Genomic DNA, 16,847 nt, shown 5'->3' on the forward strand with positions numbered 1-16,847 from the left:
GGTAGCTGTCGACTGGAGCAACAGGCAATGATCGCGACTGATTGAAGCACTGAATCGACTGGTGGCGGTCGCAACAGCTCCGCTCGTAAAACCCTCACAGCCCCGTCGCCAAAACCCTTGATCTCTCTCTCTCACTCCCGACGGCAGAACACAAGGTGGAAATTTTGTTGGCGCTAGATGGTCAGAAAACGGACGAAGAGGATAGCGGTGAAGATGGTGACGACAACCCGATGGCAAGGCGGCAGGCGGTGGTCGTCGGGACTCCAAGTGGGAAAACCGGTGATGGCGGCTGGAGGAGTGGAGGGGGGGGGGGTAGGGGCCGACTCTTCTTTAGGGTTAGGGTTTACAAACGAGTCATTTGAATATATATACACAGTCCTTATTACAACTTTCCCATAATTACAATCCTGGTCCCTCCTTCCTTCGTTTCTTTCAAAATAAGTTCATATTTCACACTTTTAACCCTGACTTCCGAAATCTTTACAAACTGAATCCAAAACTTACATTTAAGCCCTAATCCCATGAATTTCTTTCATAATAGATCCCTAAATTACCAAACGCACCTTGACTTCTGTAATTATGACTTTTAACTCCTCGAAACTAACACCTCGCTCCATTATTATTCATTTTAGGGTTTGTATACATTTATTTATTTATTTTATAAACGGGGTGTTACACAAAGACCTCATTTTTATGAATCATCTCCACTAGAAACACTTAAAGGGACAAATATTAGGCTTTGGAGTTCAACAACTCATAAAGCTTCAAGCTTTGGGACCAAAACCCCTAAAATGGACCATAATACGCACACATCAAAAAGGATGAGAAAGATCTAAGATTTATACGTTCAAATGATGCTCCAACCACATAAAAGCTTAGATCCAAAGCCTGGACTCCAACTATATTCTCTTCAATGCTCATTCTTCACTCAAAGAATCCACAAGAGCACTTAGAAGCTCACAAATGGTCACTCAATCTCAAGTGACGAAAATTAGGGTTTTGAGAAGGTTGAGGGCTGGAAATGGTGGCTAGAAATGAGGCCATCATGTTCCTTAAATAGGGACACACCCCTCAATTAGTGTTTTCACTCTGATCCTATTACGTCCATCGTACTCTCTGGTACGCTCAACGTACTAGGTGGCCTCCACATCTAGATCATGCACATGAGTACGTTGAGCATACGCATGCATACGCCTCGCGTACTCAACTACCACCTTTTCTCAAATAAACGGCCAAACTTGACAACTACAATAAAATAAGGGTTAATGAGATGTGCCTATCTCTGGATGTTACAATTCTCCCCACTAGAATTAGACTTCTCCCTTGAAGTCATCTTCTGGAAATAACTCTGGGTAATGCTCATGCATCTCAGACTCCGACTCCCAAGTCCACTAAGGCCCCTTCCGATGTTGCCATTGGACTTGAACCAAGGGCACCTCTTTATTCCTAAAGACCTTCACCTTCCTATCTAAGATTTCTATTGGCCTCTCGATGTAATTCAGACTCGCATCTACCTAAATGTCCTCTAAAGGTACCACCACCGTCTCATCAACTACACACTCCCTCAGCTGGGACACGTGGAAGGTGTTATGAATCTGGCTCAACTTTTCAGGCAACTCTAATTGACACGCTACCTTCCCCACTCGGGCGATCACCCAAAAAGGACCAATGTATCTAGGACCAAACTTTCCCCACTTCCTGAATTGGATCACCCTATGACATCCCAAAATTTAGGTTTGAATATATAAACGATCAGTTCACCGCGAACCTTTTTGTATCCTGACCGATTGAATTTTAATGCCTACTTTAGTAGAAATATAACGTTATTTCAAATAAAATAAGATATGAAATGGTATCTTATCTCAAATTATGAAAATTGTCGAACAAAACGTAAAGCACAAACTGTAACTCTAGTTAACGACTGAAAAACTGAAATTTTGTACCAAGTGTGTGTAAACAAAGAAAATGTTCTAGACTCGTAGTACATGTTTCCCTGATCACGGATATATAAAGAACATCAAAAATGGAGTTCATATGCAAAAGATATGTCCATTTTAAGATACCAAAGCGATGTAACACTAACTTTATCTGATTTCGTAAACCGTATTGGTCAATTGAGGCACTTGTACACCTCAGATAAAATTTATGAGAGCGTTTTTGAACTTAGAATACGGTCTAGTTTTTTTTTATTTGCTACTCAAAATATTTTTAATTAAAATATTTATAAAAGTCAGAAAAATCGAACGTTTCAGATCAATTAGACGCGGAACTTCAAACGCAATTTCCCGGAGTTTTACAGCTCGGAAAAATATTCCGTTCGGGTTTTTAAAACCCAAGGATTAAAATTTATCATTCAACACAATTGGAAAAATTACGCGACATCAAAAATCCAAACGAAAATAATTTATAAGGTATTTTAAATACCAAAAGAAATATTACACTTTTTGGTCAAAGAAAAAAATTATATATATATATATATATATATATATATATATATATATATATATATATATATATATATATATATATATATATATATATATATATATATATATATATATATATATATATATATATATATGAGATATCACCCACGTGATTTCTCTCTTTTACCGCTCTCTTCCTCTAATGTCCCTATACTTCTTTGACTTGTGAAAGTCAAATGAGTTTATTAACAAACATGTCAAGTTACTTTCCTTCCGAGTCTGACGGTAATATACGAAAATATGAAGCTTTTGTTTTCTTCTTCTTAAACCTATTTCAAGCTTCATCACCCAACATCATAAGAAAGGCTGTGTACAAACACTCCAAACTTTTGTTATTTATCTGTTCATGAGTAAACAAGACCACCTCCTTGGGTTTCTTTTTCATTTTCTGGCAACCCAAACCACCACAGTCGGCCACCACTGTCTACTTCCACCATTGTTAGAATAAACATCACCAGCCTCCATCTTTCCCCTTGGACCGTGACTAGCACCCACTACCGAGCTATTGCCAAGGAATTCCGACAACCAGCCACCATCTCCGCTCCTTCCTTCTTTTCTGTTGACCAAAGCAGGAAACCCCAACAGTGGGGCTGCCACCCACTGCCGACACGAAGCAACCACCGCCACCTTCTTTCCACCGCTGACCCACCCTATTTCCGCCACCACTGTTGAAAGTCCGACCACCACGTTATACCCCTCCTCTCGGCTGAAAATCACCACCAAATACCACTTCCATTTGTTTTCTCCGCTGATTTGGACCAGAACCCAACCTAAAACCAGGCGGGAAGAGGCTGTCGAAGCTGTGCCACTCACCTACATCCCCGCTCACTACCATCGTTGCCATTCTCCGACGCCATCTCTGCAGGTAAGTCATCTCCGTCCTCTCCATTGTTGGTGATTTTATCACCAAATATATTTCAGTGTAATGGACTTAACAAGTGTTTTAAGAACAATGTTTTAGTTATAATACAAGTTAGGAGGTGTGGAAGTGCACACTTGTATTTACTAAACATTATTAGTACTGAACCCTAATCTACTGTTTTAGTCATTCTTTAAAAGATGAAAACTGTTTTTTAATTTATCCGTTGTTTGGATAAGATAGGTAAAAACGGTATATAGTTTTGAAACACAGAGAAAAACGTGAAACGCTTCTTCTTCTTCTTCATCTTATCAAAATTGATTATGATTTTATGCCTAAAATCAGAATTGTTGCTTCAGGAATTATCCCAGTTTGGATTTCGTGATACCCAAGGCATATAGGGTCGAAATATCAAACAATGAAAGTGTTTACACGATTCCTGTTTGTGATCCAGATTTTCTATAACCATATTTCGAATTCCCCAACATAAATTTCGTTTCAATGACCCACTGTCGAGCATACAACCGAGAACTAAGAGACCCAACGAACGGGTCTCATTCCAGTTCATGTACCTGTAGCGAGAGAAAGAAGCCGACACTGTGTAAACTTTTATCGAGTTCGTTTAAAATAGACCGTGAAGAGGTATCAGGTTACCAATCAGACCTCGTCTTCCAAACTTGAATTCAAAATAAACAGAATGGCCCGTTCCATGTAAATTCCTAACAAACTGAATCCAAACTCCTAAATTGTCATTAAAATAATCAGGAACAACCCCTTTCCTCAAAAATTTTAGCAAGATAGGTACAAAACTATAACTTGAGAATATGCACTTTCTGCCCTTGTTTTTGAAATAATTTATAAGATCAATCCCTTGTTGAAAACTTTTAGCAAGATTAAACCATAGAATTTAATTGTTTTAATAAAAACCACTCCATACCTAATAATTAATATCAAAACTACCCTTTTGGTTTTTAGGTAAAATTAAATAGAACTTGTGATTCCTTTTAAGAGCACAAAACATCACAAAACGACCTTCGCAACAAATTTCATCCTCAAGACTCGTTCACGCTTCAAGGGTGAGTGTTACGGCCCCTTTTTATGTTTTAATATATATATATATATATATATATATATATATATATATATATATATATATATATATATATATATATATATATATATTTGGGGGGGGGGGGATACATGTGAAATATATATTTAAATATATTTTTCGGTTATGTAATGTGTTTATAATTATGCCGAATATATATCGGCTATGGAATACGCATATAAAACATATATCTAGTTTTAATGCTTAATATTGTCAAAATAATATATTATAAACCGATTTCTTTACGATATATGTGCATTTAAAAATATTATTAGTCATGTGCATAATTTATTTCACTTACATCGAGCATGTACAAACATATTTATCAATTATATGTGTACAATTTATAACAATTATATATTGGAAATCATTCATGCATGTGAAGAAACATTTTATCTATTTAAGCGAGTGACATACATTTTTACGGATTTATCGAACTTATTCAGCTTTTATAGTGAAACTTTACCGTATAACCTAGTTAATGGCCACTATAGTGAGATAATATTCATTACCTAAGTTTAAACACTTAGTATTCCCATTTAACTATAACCGTTAATCCTCGGAGCGAGATACGTATGTATAGATCTATACGGGTTGACACCCCCACCCGCGGTTGCTAGTTAGAACCTCGACTGATCAATCGAAGCGGGTGCATATTTATCTTTAGTATAACGACGACGTCTAATGAAGTGTTGTGCATGGATTATAACTGGTCACATAGCTCAGTTATAGGACTCACTATAGGCATTAACCAGACTCTTTAACTAGAAACCACATATTCGGTTTCTCTGTTTATCAAGCATTTTAAGTATGGACTTACTTATGGTATAACTCTTTATCAAGCATTTTAAGTATGGATTTACTTATGGTTTATCTCTTTATCAAGCATTTTAAGTATGGATTTATTTATGGTTTAACTCTTTATGAAACATTTGAAGTATGGATTTACTTATGGTTTAACTCTTTACCAAGCATTTTAAGTATGGATTTACCTATGGTTTATCTATTTATCAATCATTTAAAGTATGGGTTTACCTATGGTTTATCACTTTATCAAACATTTTATGTATGGATTTACTTATGATTTATATTGTTAACAAATATTTCAAGTATAGATATACTTGTGATTTAACTCTTTGTCAAACATGGTTTTAACCACAAAAGAAATACTTTCTAGACTTATAAAGTATCATTACCGCGGTTAGCAGAAAACCTGTAACTCTCACCAACCTTTGTTTTGACCGTCAAATCACATGTATTCTCAGGAGATCAGTGAACCAGCCTTTAATAGAAGATTTTTTCATGGATTTTTGGGTAATCTAGTCTCATTTAGTTTTTGTTATGCCAACCTACTTGTTAAGGTGAATTTATGAACCTATTAATATATGTATGAAACTTGTATTCGAACTTTAAATTTCAATGTAACTGCTATGTTGTTATTGGTGTAACTTGTGATGTATATGCAATTTGCTCGAGATCTATGAACTAAGTCACACAGCCCGGCGTATTCCACCGCCTCGGCCGGGGGTGTGACACACCCCTTTCCACGGGGATACCTTCAGGAGGACAAAATCTCCGACCTGGAACTCTAGCTCAGATCGTCGCCGGTCTGCATAACTCTTCTAGCGAATCTAGGCCGTCAGTAACCTCTGTCTGACTTGCTGAATCTGCTCGGTCGGCTTGAGCACTATCTCAGTGCCACCTAACACTCTTTTCCCTACGTCTCCCAAACGTATGGGAGTCTGACATCTCCTCCCATATAAGAGCTCAAAGGGAGGCATACCAATACTGGAATGGTGGCTATTGTTGTATGAAAACTCAGCCAAGGGCAAATAAGAGTCCCAACTTCCACCAAAGTCCATAATACATGCACGTAGCATGTCCTCGAGCGTCTGAATCGTCCACTCACTCTGCCCATCTGTTTGTCGGTGGTATGTGGTACTGAAGGGAAACCGGGTACCCAACTCCTCATGAAATTTCTTCCAGAACCTGGAAGTAAAGCGCACATATTGATCTGAGACTATCGATGTCGGCACCCCATCTCGTGCTACCACCCCTCTCACATAAATCTCTGCCAATTTCTCCGCAGAAGAGCTCTCACTGATAGCTAGGAAGTGAGCACTCTTCTTCAATCAGTCTACAATCACCCTTATTGCATTCACACCTCGCGCAGTCCTTGGTAATTTGGTGATAAAATTCATGGAATCTGTTCCCACTTCTATTGGGAAATCTCTAGAGGCTGCAACGGTCCATGTGGACGTTGGTGCTCCGTCTTAACCTGGCGACGGGTCAAGCACCTCTTAACAACCCATGCCACATCCCTCTTCATACAGGGCCACCATTAATGTCTACTCAGATCCAAATACATCTTGGTGGCCCCTGGGTGGATCGAGAATCTCGATCTATGTGCCTCCTCCATCAGTATGCGCCGAGCTTCACTGGTATATGGCACCCATATCCGCCTACAGAAAGTCGTAAGTCCCCGACTTACGTCTCAAACTTGGAAACCTGTCCGATCACCCGCTCCCTCTTGCTGTTCTCCGGTCTCACAGCCTCCACCTGGGCCTCTCGGATGGTATCCAAGACTGGAGTTATCACCGTTATCCTCGAATCAGAACACTCGCTGCTCTATGGCTCAAGGCATCGACTACCACATTAGCCTTGCCCGTATGATATAATATCTCGTTGTCGTAGTCTTTTACCATATCCAACCACCTCCTCTGTCTCATATTCAGGTTGGGCTGATCTATGAGGTACTTCAGGCTCTTATGGTCCGTGTATATTGTATACCGAACTCCATACACATAGTGGCGCCAGATCTTGAGGGCGAACACCACCATCCCCAACTCCAAATCATGGGTGGGATATCTCGTCTCATGAGGCTTCAACTACCTTGATGCATATGCTATCACGCGCCCCCTTTGCATCAATATGGCACCCATCCCTGATATAGATGCGTCACAATAGACTATGAGGTCCTCCACTCCCTCTGGAAGGGCTAACATTGGGGCTTTGCACAATCTCTGGCGAAGAGTCTCGAATGACGCCTGCTGCTCAGGCCCCTAAACAAAAGTCACACCCTTCCGGGTCAATCTGGTGAGAGGAACAACAATATTGGAGAAATATCTAATAAACCTCTGATAGTAACCAGCCAAACCCAGAAAACTCCTGATCTCAGACGGGGATCTCAACACCTCCCATCTCATAACTATCTCAATCTTGGCCGCGTTGACCAATATCCATTCTGATTAATGAGGTGTGCTAGGAACTGGACCTCTCGTAACTAGAAATCACACTTAGAGAATTTGGCGTAAAGCCTCTCTGTCGTCAATACTACAAGAATCCCCCGAAGATGCTTCTCGTGCTGATCTCTAGACCTCGAGTATACCAGAATATTGTCGATGAACACAATCACCGACCGATCCAACATGGGCCTGCACACTCGGTTCATGAAATCCATGAACGCTGTCGGCATGTTGGTGAGTCCGAAAGGCATCACCACAAACTCATAGTGACCATAACGAGTCCTAAAAGCCGTCTTCTAGATATCCTCATCACAGGCTCTCATCTAATGATATGCAGATCTCAAATCAATCTTGGAAAAACAAGATGCCCCTGCAACTGATCGAATAGATCGTCGATCCTTGATAGTGGATAACAGTTCTTGACCATCAGCTTGTTCAACTCCCGGTAATCGATGCACATACGGTGTGAACCATCCTTTTTCTTGACAAAAAGGATCGGTGCTCCTCACGGTGAGCTACTCGGTCTGATAAATCCTTTCCCAAGAATTCCTGGAGCAGTGAGGATAACTACTGCATCTCAGGCGGCGCAAGGTGATAAGGTGCCTTGGCGGTAGGCGTCGCACCCGGAACTCCACCTGCCTCTCGGAAGACACTCCCAGAAACTCCTTACGGAAAACGTCCGTGAGCTCGCACACTATCGGAACCTTGGAGATAGATCTCAGCCTCTCTGTAGCAACCCGCGTATCTATCACGTACGCCAAAAATCCTATATAACTCTGCTATAGATTCTATCTTACCCTGACAGCAGAGTAGAAAGCTGATCCAGATCTGGTACCCTCATTATACACCATAAGCACTCCCCGACTAGGGTCTCGTATGGTCACCATCTGGCGCTCACAGTCGATCACAGCTCCAAACTGACTCAACCAATCCATGTCCACTATGACATAGACATCACCCATTGCTATTGGCACCAAGTCTATCAGGAATTCAACACCAAAAATCTCTAGTACACATCCTCGGAATACATAAGTGGCAAAAACCGCATGCTCTTCGGCTATAGAAACCCTCATAGGTCAACTCAACGCCTCATGTATGATACTGATGTGATGACTAAAAGCTAAAGACACAAAGGATCGACTCACACCCGAGTCAAATAACACCAAAGAAAGTACACAACTCACAAGAAAAGTACATATATACATCACAATATAAGCACAAAAAATCTCAAAATAGTATAAATAAGGAAATACGTACCAGCCATGACATCAGGTGTTGCGCGGACCTCCTCTACTATCAGCTGAAAAGCTCCCAACGAGCCCTAGATGTCTCAACCTTCAATGACCGACTATCAGTAGCATGTAAAGCAGCAGGTGCAAAACCTGAGCTGATCCCTGAATGAGCTAAGGGAACTCGACCTTCCGATGGACGGTCTGGTTGCAGTGAAAACAAACTGCAAACCCCTTGGAGCAATCCTTCACCATGTGCTCCTGTTTTCCAGTTTTGTAGAAAATCCCTGCTCGATATGATCCCTTGTGACTTTTGACACACTTGCCACAAGTACGGCCCTTCTGGCCCCCAGCTCTTGTATCAGCGGGCTTAGCCCATTTCACCGCCAGCTGCGACTGCACTGGTCTCTGGTCCCTCTCCTGGGACTCTCCTTCCTCCGTAGCATGTAATTCTAGCTCAATCTCCTTCCGCATGGCATTGGTCTAAAGCTCATCCAATGTCCGGTATGATTACTTTTCCACTACCTCTCATATATCCCTCCTCAGTATGCTTAGATATCGGCTCACACGTGCCTGCTCAGTAGACACATGCTCAGGGCAAAACAACGCCCTCTCATGGAACATCCTCGTGATCTCAGTCACAATTTTTGTCTTTTTCTTAAGAGACAGAAACTCCTCGGCTAACCATTCCCTCTCCACCGGGGGAACATACTTATCTCGGAATAGTTGTGTAAACCTCTCCCATGTCACTGCAACATGATCCGCAGGAGTAAAACTAGCAGTCACGAAATTCCACCAGTCCTTCGCTCCCAAGCGAAGTTGGTTCAGTGCAAACCGAACTCTCAGGTTCTCGGGGAATGAGCACGTGTAAAAACACCCCTCAATGTCGAAGATCCATCTCATAGCAGCAATCGGATCTTGTGTCCCATCAAAATCTGGTGGCTTCGTGTTGCTGAACTCCTGTAGCAACAACGAGTCACCTCCCTGTGGCCTAGCAGCGGTGATGGCTCCGGTGGTTGTAGCAACAGCAACCTCAATAACAGCAACATATCGCTCGTCGAATGTCTCAATCAGTATGGTCTTAATAGACCCAAACATCTTTGGTATCGCCTCCCGAATGGTTGGGGCCACCTCCTCTGCAATGATCCTGTGGATCTCCTCATCACTAGCCCCACTGCTTCCGGGGCTGTGGCGTGTACTCACCATAATGTCTCTGAAACACAACATGAAAGTCATCAGAGACTAGCTCAAGTATACTTACACCCTATTACCCATTCCTACATGCTCCTTAGCATCCTAAGGATTCTTAATTGGGTTGCATACAGATCCATTGCTTTCAGTAGTACGGGCCCAATACTACCTTCCACACCAACCTGTAGCCACCCCAAGTCCTCTTCCTAGGATCCCAATTCATAAGTACTCTATCTCTCACGAATATCAAACTACTCCCTCTCAGTAGACCCCTCATATGCTCATCTAGGTGTCCCTCCTAGATTATCCCTCGACTCAGAACTCTTTCTAAGGGATTCCTGCTAGATACTCCTACTTAGCACATACTCAAGGAAAATAATAGATAACATCGATCAATAACATCTCCTAGGCTAAGGCATCACAAATCAGGCAACTCTAGCCCTAAAATATGAAATACCTAGCCTATTCTCTAACATGAATCCCTAATATATCATGAATATCTCATAACACAATAAGTAAGGTTATTTTGGGAAATCATTGTTTGGGATCTGGCTGATTGTACACACTGCCCCAACTCGTTTTTCTCTTAAAACTCTTACTCGTTTTAGAAAAATCATTTCTTTTGATTTTATTTTTCAAAATCCTCAGTTTGAGTCCAAACATACCCAAGAGTACATCTGAATCCCTCAAACCAAGGCTCTGATACCAACTTGTAACACCATAAATTTTCAAACAAATTGTTTATTTTAAAAATCACATAATTCTCATAAACACAATCCCAAAACCCAAAGTGTCAAATGATCAAAAACATATATCCATAATTGTTTGCATAAAAATCCAGGATCCTCAAAAACATAACTTCATCCCGTGTGTACAATCAAGGCGGCGCCTTCCCGCAATCCTGAGAAGTACCTGAAACACATATCACGGAACACGATATACACAAATCTTAGTGAGTTCCCCAGAATACCAAACATATCTCATTAGCCTGTCATGGCGATATCTCAAATAAGACCCTTTGGTCAATGTTGCTCAGTGAACCCTTTGATCCTACAACTCGGATGGACCCTCCCGTCCTAACTCAGTAAAGCTCAGAATACATATCATAAATCACAAAGACATAATGTAGGACATCACAATACTCAATATAAACATACAAGACCCTCCAGTCACACAAAGTTACGACTCATGGTAAGTATAGTGAGAAGACTCACCTCGTAAGCAAGTAAATAAACCTCATACATGAATCACCGGTGTAGCCTCCGCCTAACACATATCATAATTATCTCTAATTAATGAATTACCCTCAAAGAAGCTAGGCTAAACCCACTACAAACTCATAGAAGGAAAAAAAAAGACCATTTTACGCTTCCATGGCCTCTATAGTTCATAATTTGACCAATCCCTAAAAGTCAACAAAAGTCAACTGTAGCGCGTACGCTGGGCGTACTACCTCGCCATTATTGCATCAGGGATACGCTGCACGTACTGGGATTACGCTTGGTATACGTCCCAGACTTACTTTTCCCACTCCCTTGGTCTTAATCCGTTAAGACCATAGCTATACTCTCAGATTTAGAGTACCTAAAGGCTCATGCTCCATTAAGTTCGTGACTGTAAGCCTTTGCATGGCTGAGCAAGTCCCATACACAAAAACTCTCACTCTTTACTCCAAAAAAAATGCTCATATCTCATGCATGGGGTGGTTTTAACCTCAAAGACCTCATTTTTATGAATCCTCTCCACTATAAACATTTGAAGGGACATATATTAGGCTATGGATGTAATAACTCATAAATCTTCAAGATTTGGGACCAAAACCCCTAAAATGGACCATAATATGCAAAATAAAAAAGGATGAGAAAGCTCTAAGCTTTATACCTTCAAATGATGCTCCGACCACAAAAAAACTCAAATCTAAAGCCTGGACTCCAACTCTATTATCTTCAATGTTCCTTCTTCACTCAAAGAATCCTTAGAAGCTCACAAATGGTCACTCAAGCTCAAGGGATGGAAATTAAGGTTTTGAGAGGGTTGAGGGTTGGAAATGGTGGCCAGAAATGAGGCCGTCAGGTTCCTTAAATAGGGACACTCCCCTCAATTAGGGTTTTCATTCTGAGCCTAGTACGCCCAGCGCACCCTCTGGTATGTCCAACGTACTAGGTCACCTCCACGTCCAAATCATGCTCATGAGTACGCTGAGCATACACACGTGTACGCCCCGCGTACTCAGCTACCACCTTTTCTCAAATAAAGGGCCAAACTTGACAACTACAATAAAATAAGGGTTAATGAGATGTACTTGCCTCAGGATGTTACAATTGGGCCATAGTTTGGGTTTGTTCTATTTTGGACTTGGGACTAGTATGTTAGGCTTCCTTGATTTAGGCCCATGATGGGTTTTGGGCCCAATTTGGAAGATTATGCCATAAATTGGGCTTTGGGTTGCCATTTAGGATTTGGGACTTTTGAGTAGTTGTGTTGGACCTTGGCTTTGGGCCAAGTTAGATAAAGGGTAAAATTGTCTTTTACCCTGGTTATGGGCTAAGTTGCTTAGATTCTTAGTTATGAGTCAAAATCCAACTATTAATTGGATATTATTTTGATGCTGATAGTGCGAGGATCTTTCAGACCAACAGATCAAGATTCATTTGCATGTTTCAGCATCTAGAGGTGAGTTTCCTTATTTGTGTTTAGCATGTCGAAGGCACTGGCTCATGATTTTTTATGTTAGGATGCTAGATATCTGATTGACTCTTGCATGTGTTATGTGCTTGTATGCTTACCGGGTAGGGCTCGATGACCATTCTGTATGATATTTATCTTTGTGATTATTGCATGTGTTATGTGTTTATATGCTATATGATTATATGTATACCTAGCATGGCCTGATGAATGACATATGTGTATACCGAGCGGGGCTTGATGCTTGGCGCAGCTCGATGTCGAGAAGGGCTCATTATGTGTTTATTATGTAATGTATGTGGTATTTTGGGGAACTCACTAAGCTTTGTGCTTACAGTTTTTAGTTTATGTTTCAGGTACTTCTAGTTCGAAGGGGAAGAGCCCGAGATGATTGCAGTACACACACCACCTTATTTCATATTTTATGATTACTCTAACGTTTCATGATGTATTTGTTACACTTTGTTCCACCATGGTTTTATTATGATGTTTTGGATAATAGTTTTATTGATTTAAAAACAAAAACTTTTGGTCTTAAATTTTGGGATGTTATAGGTCGGTATCAGAGCCTTGGTTTGAGGGATTAAGACATACTCTCGGGTGTGTCTGAACTCAAACTGAGGGCTTGGTAGAAATTTTCAAAAAGAAATGTTTTATAAAAAGGGTTTCTAATAAAAGAAAAAGGTGTGGTGCATGCAATTGACTGAGATCAAGTAAGTTTTCCCAAAATACCCATATATGTTTATGATATGTTTTAAGATATGAATTTGTGAATTGTATGCTAGTTAGGGCTACGGATCTGCTGAGGATTTGCATGACAGAAAGCTAGGAGAGATGCCTTTATATGCCTATTGTATGAGCTTGTAGACTTGCATGCTAGTACTGGTCAGTCAGTGATAGGATGACCTCATTAGGTTATGCTTGATTCTGATTACTCAATGCTCGAAAGTTGTTTGCTTTTTGCTTTTTAGAAGTTCTCATTAACTTCAGCTAACTAGTAAGTGAATATACTAAGTTACATATTACGAAAACTAAATAATTTTAGAAGGTTAGGTTTTAACTCTATTGCGCGACTCTTGCTTGAGTCCAACCATTGTAGTGTGAGACCTTTCATTCGAAGAATTATCTGGTGTCAGTGATATGAAATTATATTCGTGAGCTAGTTAGAGGGTTCAGGTAGGAGTTCCTTCTACAACTAATGGCAGAGAGTGGTGTGGTGATTGCCCTAGGAAAGCCTAAGAAGAGATTTAGTGTTGGGAGCCTTGTCATATGGAGGATTATTTGTATGGATAAAGAGTGACTTGGAGGATTCAAAGTGATCCTTGAGGAAAGTGTGATAGATGTGGAAGGTAGTATGGAAGTAGCGGATCCATACTCGAGTCAAGGAGAACTGCGATGAAACTTGGACGCTTGTAGGGTATGAGACTCCAATATATATATATATATATATATATATATATATATATATATATATATATATATATATCATTACTATATATAAAAGCCCTTTTTATGTGGTGCCATCTAGGAAACATTCATAGGGTTGCATTACCTCCACGTAAACTACTCTCGAAACGACATAACATACCAAAATGTTGCTTCAATCCCTTTAAAACGTCGATTTCATTTTCCTGGTCGTCGCATCCCCTTGAACGCCTTCCTTTTGCAGTTCACCGGTTCTTCTCCAACAAGCAGCCAATCGAAAAACCCTGATTATGCGACCAACAAAAAATTTGCCAAATTGTTTACTGTAAATGTTTTTGTTGTTGAATCAAAGAAGAACGATAATACCGTGATCGTCTTCCCACTGGTATGTTATCTACAAGAACCCTAATTTGATTTCAAGTTTTTTAACTTGTTAATCCAATCAACGGATTTTCTTGCCCCAATAAAATCTATTTGAAATTATCTTTTTTCTCCAATATTGCAAAGTCGATTTTATTTCAGAGGTTTCCATTCAGGATTAACGTTGTTGTTATGGTTTTTTCGACAATTTCTCAGTCGAATGAAAGAGAAAAGAGAAGGAAGTTATGGATTATAGAAGGAGACGACAACCTTTTCTTTCTTTTGAATTTTGATTTCGAATTGGAGATAGAATGAAGAGGTGAAACGAGAAAGAGAATAAGGGAAGCGATGGTGGAGAGCAATTCAAGATCTCCTATCCGTGTTGTTTCCCTAATGTTGTCTGTTCACACATTGGTACCCCATACCATTATCGCCTCACCCGTCACCAACCATCTCTTGATGTCGTGATTGGTAATTTTCTCTTCTCAGTATCCTTGATTGATTGCCCTCTCTACTTTTCATCTAAAATTAAATTCCCAATGTGATGTGAATTATAGGTTTTATGAAGTTTTAATTTAAGTTGATAAAGGTTTAATACAATTTTCCACATATATGTTTCCTTTCTTTTGCTACATGCATGCTAGGCACGATTGAGAGATATCTGAACTGGTTATTCATTAGAAGTAATTTTGAATGTTCATTTGGGATATCCTCTATCTTGATCTGTTTGTATGTGTAAGAAGTTTTCGCTAAAAATAATTGCTTGACAGCAGTACTTTGCATAATCTTGACTTATAAAACTGTCAATTATGCATATGGTAAACATCTAGATGCCATACCTAGACAAAATGGAATGACCATATGACAGTTGATTACATTTTGTTCATCTACGTTACTTAATAATTTCCCTAATTCTTGTAAACATTTAACTTTAGATCATAAACATGTTAGTGAGTCTGATTAGTGGATAAGGTTAAACCATAAGCATGTTATTATCAGTTTAAAAACAGTTAAAGGAACAAAGCAATTTATCTTGCTTTCTAATCCCCTCTTCTCTCTTTCTCTCTTCTTTCATCTCCCAGTGTCTTCCCTTCACATATTGATTTACGATTTCATGTTTAAAGTGAAACTGGCCCGCCCCTGAAAATTATTGGATTAATATTACATCAGTGCAAAATCAATGGGTTTTCGTTTTTAATTATAGGGATCCTAAAGATTTTTATTTTATGTATGTTTTAGTGGGTGTGTCTCTTCTTCTTCAGGTCATGGAAGGACTGCTATCTTGATGTACTTTGATGATTTTTTTCATTTTCTGTACAAGGTTTTTGGGCTTTGATCGTTTTCTCAAGTCTTTTCAATTTGAAATGATGATGTTCAACCTGGGTATGTTCTTAATCACATATAGAACGATTCCCACTTTGTGCCAAATCATTTAAAAAGACCTGCTTTACTTCTATGATGGTTGTACTCAGCCGATGATGTCAATTCACTGATGGGGTTGGTTGCAAGATCCGATTATTGATGAACAAATATAAGAGAATTTGTTCCACTTGCTAGATGAGGAAACATATAACAACCAAACCAGAATCAGATTTCCTTCAACAGTTTATCTGATGCTAAGGTTTGGTTTCTAATTTCTACATATAACCTTTTTTGCTCCATTAATTTGATTATTAACGGTTTTAGAACTCAATTTCTTGACTTATTATGTATATGGTTAGTAAATTTATTCCGGTGTCTACTTCTTGGTTTATTATTATTATTATTATTATTATTATTATTTTGGTTTTTATGAGCAATATGATACAATGATTGTTATAAGAACCTGACATTGATCTTTCATCATAAGAAGAAAAAATGGAAAGATGTTGGAATCTGCAAAAAAGAATTTCTAATGAGTTAAAAGGAATAGGATTTAAATTTAAAAGGAAGCGGAATTGAATTAAGTAACCATGGAAAGAAGAATCAGATAAATTGGTAAGATTTGGATTTTGGAAAATAATGTTCATGAAAAATAGTTTGAGAGGATTAAATACCAGAAATAGCTTTATTTATGCTTCTACTTTATGCAATTTATCTATGGCCTGTAGAATTAATATAATTTACGCTCGTTATTGCTGTAAAGTCGTTCCTGGAAGATGCAAGTGTTAAAAGGCCACTCTAATACACCACCAATACCAAGGGAGCACGTATCATTGAAACTAAATTGATTTTAAATGACAAGTATATCTTTCTAGAAAATTCCCTTTTCTTTTAATT

At 39.4% G+C, this 16,847-nt stretch overlaps 2 long non-coding RNA genes across 2 annotated transcripts; both read left to right on the forward strand.

The window, feature by feature from the left end:
• Positions 1–2,727: 2,727 nt before the first annotated feature.
• On the forward strand, positions 2,728–13,490 carry LOC145012992 (uncharacterized). Its single transcript, XR_013664785.1, has 3 exons — positions 2,728–3,351; positions 4,321–4,421; positions 13,160–13,490. It is a non-coding gene; the product is annotated as an uncharacterized LOC145012992 (long non-coding RNA).
• An 827-nt stretch (positions 13,491–14,317) lies between these two features.
• On the forward strand, positions 14,318–16,319 carry LOC145012457 (uncharacterized). The gene is made up of 3 exons (XR_013664523.1): positions 14,318–14,613; positions 14,805–15,059; positions 15,910–16,319. It is a non-coding gene; the product is annotated as an uncharacterized LOC145012457 (long non-coding RNA).
• Positions 16,320–16,847: the final 528 nt, after the last annotated feature.

The sequence above is a fragment of the Lactuca saligna genome, chromosome 8 (assembly GCF_052625555.1).
Source record: "Lactuca saligna cultivar CGN05327 chromosome 8, ASM5262555v1, whole genome shotgun sequence".
Classification (NCBI taxonomy): Eukaryota; Viridiplantae; Streptophyta; class Magnoliopsida; order Asterales; family Asteraceae; genus Lactuca; species Lactuca saligna.